General features: G+C 39.9%; 1 protein-coding gene across 1 annotated transcript in view; it reads left to right on the top strand.

Annotated features, from left to right (window-relative positions):
- CEP85L (centrosomal protein 85 like) overlaps nucleotides 1–14,773 on the top strand; it is a 129,655-nt gene that overhangs the window by 14,600 nt on the left and 100,282 nt on the right. The gene's annotated exons all lie outside the window — the stretch shown is intronic.

Here is a 14,773-nt window from a genome sequence, read left to right as displayed (position 1 = left end):
AATCTATGTTGCCAGCATGAAGTTAAATACAGCTGTTGTAAGTAACATTTATAATGGATGGTACTGCAAAAAGAGCAACTTTGAGTGTCACCTTGACTGGCTGCATATATTCCCTATTTTTCAAGATTAATAAAATGAGAAAATACAGGGCATAAATGTTCAAGAGATCTTTTAGACAGCACCTGTCAGCCTAATTGCATGAATAATTATATGCAAAAATCATTACACAACACATCAGTCAGAAAAGCATCATCCCCACGGCATTGCTAAGGGCAGGGAGAGTACACAAATAAGTTGTCTAAATCTTTCTTTTTATTCGGTTTTGGCTTGAAAGACATACAAATTTTAGATTAGAAATCCATGCTTTTGTGAGCCACAGGCTCTGTGGCTTATTCTGTACATCAGATCATTACCTACAAAGCTGCTGCAAGGAATAAAGCTGTGGAGCCCTGTGCTCACATCACATCCAGAGGGAGCCTGTGGCAGGCAGAGCTTGGAGCTGGCTCCAGTCCCCTCGTGGTGCCCGTCTGTGCACACAGTGGCCAGGCATGTACTCAGAGTTTGGGATGTCACCCAGGCTGTGGATTGCTATTTAAAAGGTTGCATGGTGGGAATTGTCTTCAGCTGGGAAAGGGTTTGCTGTCTCAGCAGAGGACACTGATCCAGAGAGACAGAAAAGCAGACTCAGGTGAAGGTGATAAGTGATATGTACCTGGTGAAGGAGTGAGTGAATGCAAAGCCTTAGAGCTGTACCTGTACAAAGAGCTTGTGTTGTCTCCTGGAAATCCAGTCAGATAAAGAACATGGGCAGCATTATCAAGGGAGGTTATAAAAAACATGGGGATCTTCTGGTTCAGATGACGCTATACTTTCCAGCCTGTTGACTATGTCTTCTTGCTGCAGGCTATAAAGCTGCATCTAAATACAAATTAGTCAGAGCAATTAGATTTTTCCATACAACCTGAAAACAAGCATGCCAATTTACTTTCCTATGTGGAAAACAGCACGTTTCCCAAATAAACCCCATCTGGGTTGCTGAAACTCTGCTGTCAGGAAGGTTTTCATTGGTGTGCACTGAAAATCTGGATCCTGTCATGCTCAATGCCCATACTCTGTTTTATAGCAGGATTTTTCTTTCTTCAGGCAGAGCTGGGAACACTGACATTCACCCAGCGTGTTTCCTCTGTGCTGAATTCCTCTACGTTGAATGACTAACAAGAGACCAAGGAACACTCTGAAGATATCTTTTCATTGCTAATGCTCAGATTTTCCATTCATTGCCAAGACACAGCATCCATTTCCAGCAGTAAATGTCATGCACACAATAGCTCTGCTGTCGGTGTGAAAACTTAGCTTAACTAAAGGAGGAGGCATAAAAGATCAGAGCATATCCTCTGTGTGCAAAACTGTGCAGTCCAAAGTAAGTTTCAAACTCCCAATTTGAAATAGATGGATTAGACAGGGTTGCATCAAATGTAACCTTTTCCTTTTTTTTTTAAATTTGAATCATCTTTACATGTTGAGGCACTAAAATGGATTATGGTCTTTACTTGCCCCAAAGAAGGCAGCATTTGTAGGAAAATTTGCAGACTACAGACCTGACTGCATGGTCTTCACCTGGGTGAACAGTGTTTGTGGGAATGTTAATAGATACTGGAGATGCTTGTTCTTGGCTTGGAGAAGACAGCATGCCAGAGGTTGTGTTTAAGCAAGCAGGAGATATGAGGGGTGGCAACAGAAGATGGTATAGGACAAAGGAAAGTAGAGCCAGCAAAGTCTCAGTGAAAGGCAATGTGAAAAACAAATACTGGGGAACACATCTGAGGTCAGTCACTGAACTAGAAGCAAGACCCAAATCAAAATCTGAATCTGCCTTGTAGGTTGATCTTCAGTGCATAGCCTGTAAATTGATTCCAGTGCGATATAATTCCTCAGTGCAGAAGTGTTCCATGTGTATGAGAATATTTCCCCAGCTTTATATAGTAAGAGACAGATAAAATCTGATTTGAAAATAATATAGCGTGCAGTGAATAAATTATATGCTCCAGCATTTGGTGGTGTTTGTGAGATATAATTCTATTTCTGGTGCAGAGTAGGCTTAAATAGCCAAATGGTGTTTATAGGAGATGGCTTGCTGCATTCCTTTTCAGTTTGCTAATATGCACTCGTCTGCTGAAGTAAACCAGCCCTGCACTGAATAAACACATGGGACTCTCTTCATCTGTGGGACTATGTGAATAAACCATCATGTCTTCACTGGAGATCTATGCATGATATCTTCAACTTGGGGGAAAAAAAAATCAAATCATTTGAACTGACTATGGTAATTGGATGCACTTTCAGTCTGTATGTCTTAACTTACTGAGTTTAAACTTGAACTAAAACTAATCTGTAGCTGGAAAATCTTTGTGGTGGACACTGTAAAATTCCAGCAAGATGGTTGAGAAGTGCAGTTTGTTTTTGTAAAGGCTTTAGGATCTTTGTCTTAAGTGTGTTTAAACCATAAATGCTATTAAGTGTTTGTTTTATTGCTGTTTCAGCACTTTCAGGGTTGCATTAGGAAATGGGGACATGTCATGTTGACATGATTACCATGGAAAATTTTATTTTGTACAGTCCTCCAGGCAGAGCAGAGAAACATGAGTTCTGTGCTGGTGAATATACTACAGAAGTGGGGCTACTATGCTGTGTAGTGCCACTATCTAGTAGTAAAGAGGGAGGGAAAATACAGTTTTTTATGACTGAGCTGATGACACACAGTCACTGGAAAAAAAAAGAAAGCTAAGACAATAGAGCAAATATTTTTGATTCTTCCTCTTCAACGTAATTTTCACTGCTACAAAGTGATTCTAAATCCAAAGAACTTTGGGAGATTGTGATAAAGATTTGCTCTTGGTTTTACAGTGGTTCTCTTTCTCTACAGTGACTGGAGCAAGCCCTCAAAACCAGTGTCTGATCTGGTGTATTGCAGTTTTAGAAGGCATCAGGCTTTATTCGGAATCCTGCTTTCAGTCTCCAAAAATTCAAATTGTGTCTGGATAAGGAAGGTGCTGAGCCAAAGCCCTTGATCCTTCCTTCTTGGATCTTGCTAGGGTAGTATCTCAGTGTAAAGCTTCACCCAGTTCTGCTCAAGCAGCTCCCCCACCCTTTTACTGAGAATCATTCTAGCTGAGATTGTTGGTGTGATCAGCTAATTAAGCCAGACAGAAGCAGGCAGAAAGCCAAGGCATGATTTTTCACTTGCAGCATCTAGGTCTTGAGAAGGAAATTGTTAACATGTGGTTGCTATCTTGCCTCTTGGAAATGCATAGTTGTGCTTGAACACTGCTTCACTATGGAGGGGGAGTCTGTAAATGGAATTGCAAGCCTTCCTAACAGGAATAAGGACAGATAGCAAGATAACCAAAGTAACTTCTTCATTGTTTGTATTAATGCCCAGAAGGGAATATGTCTATTAGTTTTTTTCCATGGTTTTCTATTTTATCTTTCTCTCAATTTAACAGTGATCCATATACAAGTGAGAGTAAGGACAATGCAAATTGAAGGAAGGAAATAACTGTCTTTAAGCAATGTCCTTTTGCTGGGACTAGCTGGGATCATTCTTCATTTTTCTCAGAAATCCCTACGTATAGACAGTGAGCAGGGCTGACTGCTTGGTTTGAATTTCTCTTTGTTTACAGTGACAAAAAAGACCTCAGCTTGTAAGCAAAGCAGTGAGCAAGGATGTGTCCTGAAGGGCAGGAACAGCTGGGCCTTCTGGAAGCTCTGCAGTCTGCTGGGTTGTGTGGTCTCCAGGCCAATTTTGCTTACAGTATGTGAATTATCTGCATATCCAATTTTATAAATTATTCCAAGGAGGAATTAGTGTAATGTTACTCTCCAAATCTCCCTCCTACCCTCTCCAAGATGAAGCAAATCTGCACGTTTTCAGAGCTTTCTTCTCATTCTTTCTCTGTTTCTCCTTTTCTCCTTTCTTTCTTTCTACTGACTGCCCAGACTTCATGAAACCAAGCAAGAGAAGGCTTATCAATCTACTTCTTTTTCTGCCTAAAACTTTTACATCAAAGAAAGCTGGAATAGTTTCTGAACTGAAGAATTTTTGAAGAGAACATGAAAGCTCCAAAACATGATACTGTCACATTCCTTGTACTTCATGGTACATATATATATTTCTGTGCAGCATTCAGAACATTACACTTGACTGTTGCTATTTAGTGAGAACAGACAGTGCCCTTCATGCTGTTCAAGAGGCAAATGAAAATTCAGACCTCCTACCAGGAGCCTGTTTCTTATTTCTGAAAAACTAACTATGCCTTAATTTTAGTCTGGGAATTAATGCTATTTCAGAATTGTCTTCTTAATTTCCATCATTCCTATTCTGCAGATGTGGAAAATCACCCTCTTTACTATATCTCCAACGACTCTCTTCATTACCATCTGCTAAGGTTCCAAAATGTGTTATGAACTTGCTGCTAATTTCAACCTCCCTATTTTTTCTTTTCGGAAGAAAAACAAAACCAAAACCAAACACCAAATCCCCCTCTACTCCAAACCCCCCAGAAAACAACCCAAACAAAAAACAGTCCATCTGTGTAGCTGCTGAACAACTTACCAGCAGTAAGAAAGAGCTCCTTTCAGAGACCCAAGCCAATACTTCTGCTTAGGTCAGCCAAGAGGAATTGTCTTTTCTTGGGTACATCCTATACCCATCTCTTCTTTCCAAGGGAAAACAGTTTTCACTAGGCAAGCTGACACTCTGCCAGCCAGAAAAACCTGTGCTGTTTGAAAAACTAAAGCTGTCTTTAATAAAATTCTGTCTAGTATAACCATTCTTTCTCTATTAGCCAGCTGGGTAGTATTAAAGGGTTCAGACAATCGTATTTAATTGTATTAAGAAAACAGTAATTTTCTAAAAAGTGCATTAATTTTTAATTTTATATATTCTTTGATACTTTGTTCTTTGTAACAGCATGCACAGCACAGAGGTTACTGAACTGCTTGGATATAAACTCTGTGTTTATTTTTAAAGGCATTGAAACTGGGTAATAATAGTGACAGCACTGTTACAAGAAAATCAATTTTAATCAAAACATCAGTTCACTGAGCTATGAATAAACAAATCTATGGGTAGTAAGCACATTTAGCACTGTCTAGCAGGAAAACATTAAAACTGGAGAGCTCTGGACTCCCTCCCCAAGTCCATAGTGGGCTGCTGTGTGCTCAGTTTTCACCATCTTTGAAATGGCCACAGCAGGTCTCACTCCCACGAGATGTCTGAAACTGCAAGGCGGAATAAGAGTGAAAGATTTTGAGGAGAGGCTTTATACCATGAAGGCCTGAAGGAACAGATATTTTACACCATCTCTTTGAAAGCCTCAACACACACCCACACACGGATTGTCATGAATAACTCTGATGATGCACTTGCCAGCTATTCTGCAGATACAAACAAGCCAGCAAATCAGTTGCCTACTCATTTGCAGTAGTTGAGCAGGGCTAAAGCTGTTGGCAGTGCCTGCATCAAAGCTGAAATATGATGAAAGGCTTTGTGTTGTGTGTCCTGAACAGGGGCAGACCTGCATCACACTCATTTGCCGTCCAGAAAATGCTGCTTCCTGACACTGTGGTGTTTGCAGGGGCAGGTCTCCCTCTTTGCTGTACCGAGCAGCAAGTCCAGCCAAGTCTGCCACTCTTCTGTTTAACCTGTGACAGTGTGACCAACTGTCAAATCTCAGGAGATTCTATGGAGCTAGCTTTGTATTTAAAAATAGAGCTGATAAGAGTGTGGGTGAGGGAAGAGCACATTCAGAAATCTGGCTTTTTGTTCTTTGTGAGAACACTCTCTCTCTCTCTCTCTCTCCCTGTCTCTGACAGATTTTGCAAAGAGCTCACCATATGGGGGATGAGGCCTTGGGAAAACCTTACCCTGAATTCCTTCAAAACTCTCCTCTGCTGGGGTGGTAAACTGTATGATTTCAGTTGCATGACTAATTGGATAATTTGTTCTGTGGTCCTAATGTGCTTATTCATCCTTCATACAATCATTGGAGTCGCTACTGAGGTCCAGTCAGTCAAACTGATAGGACAAAGGGTGATGGCTTTGAACTGACAGAGGGCAGGTTTAGACTAGGAAGTGGTGGATGCCCCATCCCTGACAGTGTTTGAGGCCAGGTTGGACAGGGCTTTGAGCAAACCAGTCTAGTGCAAGGTGGCAGGAGGGTTGGAACTAGGTGATCTCTAAAGTCCCTTCCAACCCAAACCGTTTTGTGATTCTACAGTTCCAGGAAATCACTTTTCAAGCCTTTGCAAGTGGATTTGCAAACCCTGCATAGGTATGAATCAGAGCTTCCCCATTGACCAGTGCCACAAGGACCTTGAGCCCTTGTCCTCTTCAATACTAGTAACTCTTCTATCTGCCCCTTTTTTTCTTGTATATCCAACCACAGAACTTCTAAGTCCATATTGTGCTGCTCTGTTTCAGGGGCTATAAAACCCTATATTGCAGTCACTACAGCAAAAATAATTTCTGTGAGAAATCCTTGCAGCTGGAGGTATAGCTGATCAGGAATGTACAAAAACCATCCATTGCAGTGACTGCAAAAATAAATAAATGAGTCTTTAGCAAAGAGTCTTTTACCATATGGTCCAGTTTGAGTACCTATATATACTTCATGTAAAATTATATTTGAAAGCCATATGAAAAATATGCTAAAAAAAAAAGTGAGGGAAAATAAGGAACTTCATTAGATAAGGAGACACAATTCACAGCCTTTCAAATTAGATATCTGGATCTGCTTATCCAACTTGGCTCACTTGCCAGCCCAATGGAAGTTACTGTATTTACTAAATTATCTGCTCTTTTAAAAGAGGGAACTAATCTTGCAACATTTTCTTTTCCTCTCTGTTCATATAAATTTGAAATCCCAATAGATTCTGTTTTATTCATGATGGTGAGCTCCAGGAGGGTTTCAGTATATTTTTATTCTTTGTATTTTTTACATTGGGAGCGTGTGCATGATGGAAACAAAATGTTGATGATTCATCTGTATTTTTGAACTTCTTTGTGCTTCAGAACTGATGTGCATATTTTTCAAGGTGAAATTTTATTCTGAACATTCAGTGGGACTCATAATGACATTTTTTCTGGTGATTTTTTTAGTGCTTTTGTAGAGGCAGTTTCAGCAAATAGTAAATATAGATTTGAGTGGAATGGTTGGTAGTCTTTGTTTTACACAGATTGGTTTCCTTATCTTTGGGCAAGGCAGACTAGTGTACTTAATTTGGAATGTATAAGCTCAAAGGTTTATAGCACTGAGTACATACAGTTATGTTGTGGAGCCTTTAGAGTTTGTAATGTACTTCAAGGGCTTTAGATATATTCAGTTTACTCTAGAGGTCTGTTAGAGTCAGCTTTCAGAGATTATGTGTTCCTGCCTACCAGTAACATAAAAATGCAGCAAACGTGTTTTGGAAATTTGTGTTTTAATTTATAATTTTTAAAATTAGTTCTTGATTTCTACCTTAATATGATGCAACATGCATGGTTTTCTTGTGTTTTTAATCCAAATTTTGACAGTTTATCCTTGCTGCATCCATCTTCAAACACAGAAGTGTAAGACAAGGAGTCTCTTCATGTATTTCAAGATATTTTATTATAGCTGTCTCCTTATTTCTTTCTTATTTTTCCAGTTCTATCCGTTAGCTGCAGTGGCTGTGCTAAGTAGAGATCTTGTCACAGTGACTGCTGGGGCTGTGTTCCAGCAGGGCCAACACCATGAAAGGCTCAGTTAACATATTGCCAGTGGTGTCATTGAGCAAGGAGTTCCATGAATGAACTGACTTCATGGAGCATTCGCTGGGGCAGTGTGCAGATGGGAGTTGTGTGTATGACTGCCTCCTGCCCTTCCTTAATCCATTTTTGTTGCCTTCCATTTTGGCTTCCTGACTGCTTGTCATCTCCTGTTTCATTATAAGTTTTTTTTGGTAATTTTCACATTGGAAGCTTGTGCATAACGTTGTTTTGGAAAGATAGAGCCAGATTGAGATTTTTAGTTAAGTTATTTATCTTTTCCTATTAATGTGTTTTGTTTGGATCTTTCAAGCTTCTTACCTTTTAAACAGATGGCAATTACTTTTCCTTCAGAAACCCTGGAGACATTCTCATGGTGTGGGTTGACCTTCTGATGCTTGGCTAAGAAAATAGTAAGACCAAGAACTAAATGGTCTAAGTATAGAGCATATTTGTATCATACTGTCCTGCACTAAACATAAAATTGCAATTTTGTTTCTTCAGTTTCATTTTAAGTGATTTAACCAGATATTTTTACTCACAATATTGGAATGGTAGAGCAATGCACTACACGATGTGCAATTCTTAAATCATGGGATTCCTAAATGAATAGGACTGTCCCCAACAATTCAAGCAGCAATACTTAAACTTCTATGCTTCTTTTACTCATATATATTGAAAGTTACACACTCACTTAGGAGCTCGATTTTTTGTTGTTTTCTAAGTGACCAAAGATCAGGTTATATGTTTACGCCTCCCAGATCAATTTGGTCACTCAAGTAATGTGTTAAAAGTAGAATGATCCTACAGCCAAGCCAGCGCTGCTAAGTTACTTTTAATAAGCACTCTTGTCTGTGTTAATTTTAAGTCAAAAGCTAAACAGTCCAAGGATACTGTGGTGGATTCATACATGTCATATACTAACCCGGAGGTCTGATAAAACAAATCTGCTAGGCACTGTTGGTCAGTACAAACCAGTGCAGCCCAATTTGTGCATTTCAGTCATTTTCTACCTTCTTGAGTAAAAAGGGTTTATCTAAAAATGTATGTTCTATATGTTTATTAGTTTACTGTGAGAAAGATACAAGGGACAAGACATAAGCAAATTATGCTATAGAGGGTCAGGGATATCAAACCCAGAGTGTATTCTAAGGCTGCCTATTCTGCACCAGGCAGTTCCCAGCACTGACATGGCTGATGGCTGCTGGTCCTTGAGCATTGTACGGGGTACAGGCTGGTTCTGAGACATCTGCAGTGGTTGTGATGGGTATAGAAATGCCCAATTAAACTGGATTTTATTCTACCAGCATAGAATAGAATACCTCGTCTTTTTACTGATGGAATTCTTGCTGCTGAGAGAAAAAAAAAAGTATTATAATACTGATACATTATTCTAGCATATAGTATGTAATGAATTATTGTAGAATCAATGTCAGTGATTTTTGCAGAATAAAAGTCAATGGAGAAAAAAATGGGGTAGGGAGCCTCATTAAGTTATAGTATTTATAGTTACAGCATGAAATAAATTTTTCCATCTGACTTTTATGTATGGGCATATGACAGTACTGAGCTGACTAAACTAAGCACTGGCATAACTCCATTGACTTTACTGAAATTTCATCCCTTTGCAGCAATATCGGGTTTGGCTCAAACACAAGAGACCAGACAATTTTCTGACTGGGTAATGTTCATAGGTTGTATTTCTGACTTGGAATAAACAAACAACATATTCCAGGCTATAAGAAGATAATGATGGCCACTTGGAAGAAATTTCCATTTTCAGGTATTCATACAACATTGCATTGCTGGCTGGTTATGAAGCAGAATGTTTGGTCTTTCTGTAACAGTTGCTTATAATTTAAAATGCTGGTTTACTGCAAAGTTATATAATTTATCGGGGATGTTTGTTGCAAAAGGAAAACAGGACTTTGCACTGAGGTGGAAAAAGGCCAGGAACTTGAATGACATGGTCTGATCCTTTGTTTCAGGGACTGCATACAAGGGGGTGCTTTTTGATTAACCTTTAAAGCAGATAGGTTTAAAGAGGTCAGGCTAAATGCTGTTTATGTGCTTCTAATAGAGCAGTTACTTCACATTTGAGGCAGAGTTTAACAAACATAAAGGAGCTTAAAAAACTCTGCAAATTATTGTGTAGTGATATCATCCAGTTCTGGATGCATCACCCTTCTGCACCCCTTTGTCTGTATGTAATACGGAGTCAAAACAAGTCTGCCTTGAAGTAAAATGCTAGCTATAAAAACTTGAGCATTTTCAGAGGCAGGAGGATCAAAACCCTGAACTGCAGCACTGCTGGGGCTTCCTGGGCTTTAGCATAAGTTTTAGCACAGAGAAACAAATACAAAAAGTATCAGTGCTCCTAAAAGCAGATAGTGTCTTCACAGAAAGTGAAGGTGACTGAAGGGGGCTCAAGAACAAGAGAACTGGAGATTCTGTGAAAAAATCATGCAGTAGAGCAAAAGAAACTATTTTTAAAAAATATTTTTTAGCCAAACCATAATGTCTTGCAAGGAGGCTGGATATGTTAGTGAGTCCAGGGGAAGAGGTTTCCTGGCTGCTCTGGGAGGCTCTAGTGCAGGTACTTCAACTTTATAGGAATCAAACTGGGAAACCTGGGAGAAGACCTGCCTCCAGCCTGTTGGTTTTACATATTCTCTTAATCTCTTCCCCAACCATTTATGTTTCCTCTTCTTTTCTACTGCCTTTGGGAAGAAGAGAGGATAGAGGAAAGAGAAAATAGAATAGCAGAACTCAAGAAAATTCCCCTTGAGAAAAATACACCTGGCAAATTCCTGTTTATCTTCATAAGTTACTGGTTAGACACCACTGGATGCCACTCCTGCATTTGTTCTTCCTGTGCTATCTGAGCTGATAACACAAAGTTGATTTAATTCTCTGTGACTTATTTTAAATTAATATGATACACACACATACAAAATGTAAAAAGTTCCTGGCACCAAAGGGTCCTTTAGCAATGATGTAAATAATTGCTCAGGTGAAAATCTGACTCTGAAAGCTGGAACATTAAGAAGAATCTGCAATTTCAGGATGTTGGTAACAAACCATTATAAACCTATGTTTGTAGGTATGGTAACAGTGAGCTGCTTAGTTTGACTCTCTCCCATGGTGTAAGCTGTTAGTAAAAGTGCAGTGCAAAGCAGATTCAAACTGGTATCAGCTTGTGCTTCTCTGTGAGACGTACACTCTCATTTGCTTGTAGAAAAGGCAAAAATAAGAACATTGTATACATCGTGTTATTTCATGATGCCTACTTTGCAGATATTAGATGACACAATTTATTGTTAATGCTGTGCAGTGCACTCTGTGCACTTTGACCAAAACATTTCAGTGTTTTATAGGCCAGCATGCCCCTACCAGCAGGTGTGCAGTTCCTTAGGTAAGCTAATCTATTCTTAATTATAGTGACTACCAACACAGTTTAACATCTTGCTTTGTAACATACATAGTTATTTTTTTGGAAAACAGGAGGAATTGTTCTAAGGCTTCTTAAAGGCTGCTAAGATTTTGCTAGGACACAGTGTTCAACTGAAAAAGTTGTGGGCGGAGGGAAAGAATTGCTGTACTTAGTGAAGCAAGTCAATAACTGAAAATTTGTGATTTTAATTTCAAAGTAAATTACAATGTAGATATGCTTGCAGAAATACTGCTGTTGTTTTTTGATAGAATGCACACATGCTTAATGTCCCAATTAGATAGGGGAAATGGTCTGCATTCTCTTAGAACTATGTTTACATATTTGCATTGGTGTTTTTAAAATAATATTTTAATTTATTAAATGTGAAAGCAAATATGTAAAAGAAAAATTGAATTTATTTCTGGCTTTAATCAAAGGAAAATGCCACTTTCACAGGTCATGCTTCAGCTTAATTCTCCTTCAAGCATTACGTTTTTACTGAGGGGGGAAAAAAGGGATGTGATTTCTCAACCTGCATCACAGACCACAAGATAAGACATGCTTCAACTGCCCTTAGTGAGACAGCATCTGCCTAGCACCAGTGCTTAAGCTCTTACTTTCTATTGTTTTTTCCCTCTGTTCATTCTGCCAAGAAGGTGGAGTTTATGCTAGAAAAAAAAGAGGTGGGGAGAAAGCTTTTCAGACACTAAGAAATTGAGTCCAGTCACTGTCTGGAGCATCACATTTCACAATAATTACCTGGGGATGCAGAGTGTTTCCACTTACAGTTTTATTTACGTGTAACCTTACATGAATTTTCCCCCACACTGTGCTGCTGTTTTCTATGAGTATCAGGATCTTGATACCCCTCTTGAGTGAGGCAGCACTGGAACACAGATTGTCATGCTCCTAATTCTTATCAACCCAAGAGATGTAAGAAGTGACAATCCTAGCAGTTGGACTGGATGATCTTAGAGGTCTTTTCCAACCTTAATGACTCCATGTCTCTACTCTCATGCAAGTCACCTTAGTGTAGGTATGCTCCCTCAGGACAGAGGGATAAAGGCACGGGGAATGGACCAGAGCCACCACATCCCACCCCTTCTGCTTGGTTGGGCCTCACAGATGGGACAAGAGACTTGTTAAAAAGAGGGACTTGGGGTGTGCTCAGGGCCCACTGCATTGCCAAGCTGAGAAAATAGGGGATTGCTTCAGCAGCATCAAATGGCACAAGCTCTTTTTTTTTTCCTTTTTTTTTTTTTTTTTTTTAGGAGGTACAGACCAATCATCATAATTTTTCAAGATATTTTGGAAAATCTAAAACAAATACTGCTCCAGGTCTAGAACTGTATACAGAAGCAGACTGCAACTGTAAAACATGGCTGGATTAAGAATAAAGCATTAACAAGCTAAAATTTATTTACAGATTAAAACGACTGGCTTTAGTTTGGCCTGGTTTCCAGACAGATACACTGTGGTCACTTGTAGTGAAAAAAATCTTTACTAATTACATTCAGTTTCTATAAAAATAACTTGAAATCCAATCATAACAATGAAAATGTCTCAGGTTTTGGTATCTGACTGCTTAAACTTAAGCACAGTTGTTTTTTTTCTTTCTCCTTTGAGCAGTAGCACAGTCAAAGCACAGATGTCCCAGTGGGGACATCTTGGAAGACACAGCCCTGTGGTTGGAGGGGATTCAGCCAGACTATCTGGCTGTGTTCTGCCACCCTCATCTTGGACTTTTTATCTTCTTTTTATTTTTCTTTTGTTCATGACTAGACAGGAGATACATAAGAAACTGTAAAGCTTCTATGAACGGCAATACAAATTACGTAAAACCACTGCAGTGACATTTATTAGAAGATAGAAGAACAGTTACCACACCTTTCCCAGGCATGTAGCTTTCTTGCAGTCATGATATGCCTCTGGATTCTTGCAGCTGCATTTCAGGACAGCACCACAAACTCCAGAGCTTAGCAGACATGAGGCAGTTTTTCTTCTTGCCTGCAGCTAGATATCTTCTCCATCTTAAAATTCAGCTTCCTTACAGCTCACCGCATCCTCCTATGTAAATTGTATGCTACAAATGTTACACACAGTCAAGTCCTTTAAAGAGGTCTTAAACTAAGCTTTTGGTGTTTCTTCATCTTCAAAGTTTTGCAATTTTACAAAAATTTAGTTCCTGCTTTGGTTTTCTGCTCTCAACCAGTATTTCTGGCTTCTTGAAAATGCTTCTGACCTTTCATCACTCATGGACTTCTAGCAACAGCCTGGAGGTCTTGACAGGATGTCCTGCAGTTTTACCATTTGGGTTTTTATTTAAAGTCTGTGTTTCTACAACTATACCTACAGAACACCCACTGACACTCTGAAGTTAAAACAAGCTGGTGAGGAATGCACATCATGTCAGGTCTTCAGTGAGTGTGCAAGGGCTTTATACAGATAAGAAAGAGGATGAAATAATAACATGCAGCATTTCTACATGCTCATGCCAGTACTTCTGAGGCCTCTTTTACTGAGTACATTATGAATACCAAGCTAGGCATAAATAAAACATGACTTGTGCTGAAACAAAACATATAACTTTCCAGAGAGATAAAAGCTGTTTTGTGATCATCAGCTACTGATTAACAATGCATTGGGTCAGCAGGAAACATTTGTACGCAATCTTATTGATTGATTGTGAATGTCTCCACACAAACACAGAACTGATCCTGTTTCACCTCACCTCCCTAAACTATCATGTCCATCATAATTTACAATGCTGTCTGAAGCATTGCTTTTCTTCTTTTGGTGGGTATGCACGTTGTAATCTTGGTATGGCAATGCTGAAGTTAGAAGCTGTCCAAGGGCTTTCTCCTTCTCTTTGTTTTTGTCTGGTGATGTGGATTGCTGGTTGAGTCAGGGCCTTGTTCAGAAAGCAGTTTACATGGGGACCAGTGGGCTGCAGTTGCAAGCAGCAGTAACAGGAAGGCTGCTATGGCAGAATTATCTTTTGAAGTGTTTGGAGCAGACTCAAAGCAGTGTGGAGGGGGGATGCGCCTCTTACTGGGTTTGAATTATTGCTGACAGCAGCATTTTGTTCCCAGTCCTGTGGCTTAAACTTTTTGATGTTCCTGTGGATCTTTTGGTGGAACTGATCAAGTGGATGGCACGATTCTTCTTTATTTCCACATCGCTTTCTTACTAATACAAATATAAGTAGGGGAAAATAGTGATTTTATCATGAACTCTACTTACTAAAGTTTGCACATACTGACCTTGGGCATTTCCAATGCCGCAGCTCTGGAGTCAGGCATTTCACCTTCCTTTCCCGATTACCTTTACACCACACTGGGTGCTGTCAGTTCAGTGCTTTCCCCGGGGACGGGCACACGCCGCTGCCCACCAGCCCTTCCCCGAGTCCAGGGTGAGCACAGACGTGAGCAAACCCGACCCCAAAAGCATCTGCGGGGCCTGAGCGGGGCGGGCCGGGCCGGGTTGTGCCGGGCCGGGCCGGGCCGGGCCGGGCCGTGCGGACTCGGCCCCGCCGCAGCCCCCGCCGCAGC

The sequence above is a fragment of the Oenanthe melanoleuca genome, chromosome 3 (genome assembly GCF_029582105.1).
Source record: "Oenanthe melanoleuca isolate GR-GAL-2019-014 chromosome 3, OMel1.0, whole genome shotgun sequence".
NCBI lineage: Eukaryota > Metazoa > Chordata > Aves > Passeriformes > Muscicapidae > Oenanthe > Oenanthe melanoleuca.
This window is presented reverse-complemented; position numbering and strand designations above follow the sequence as displayed.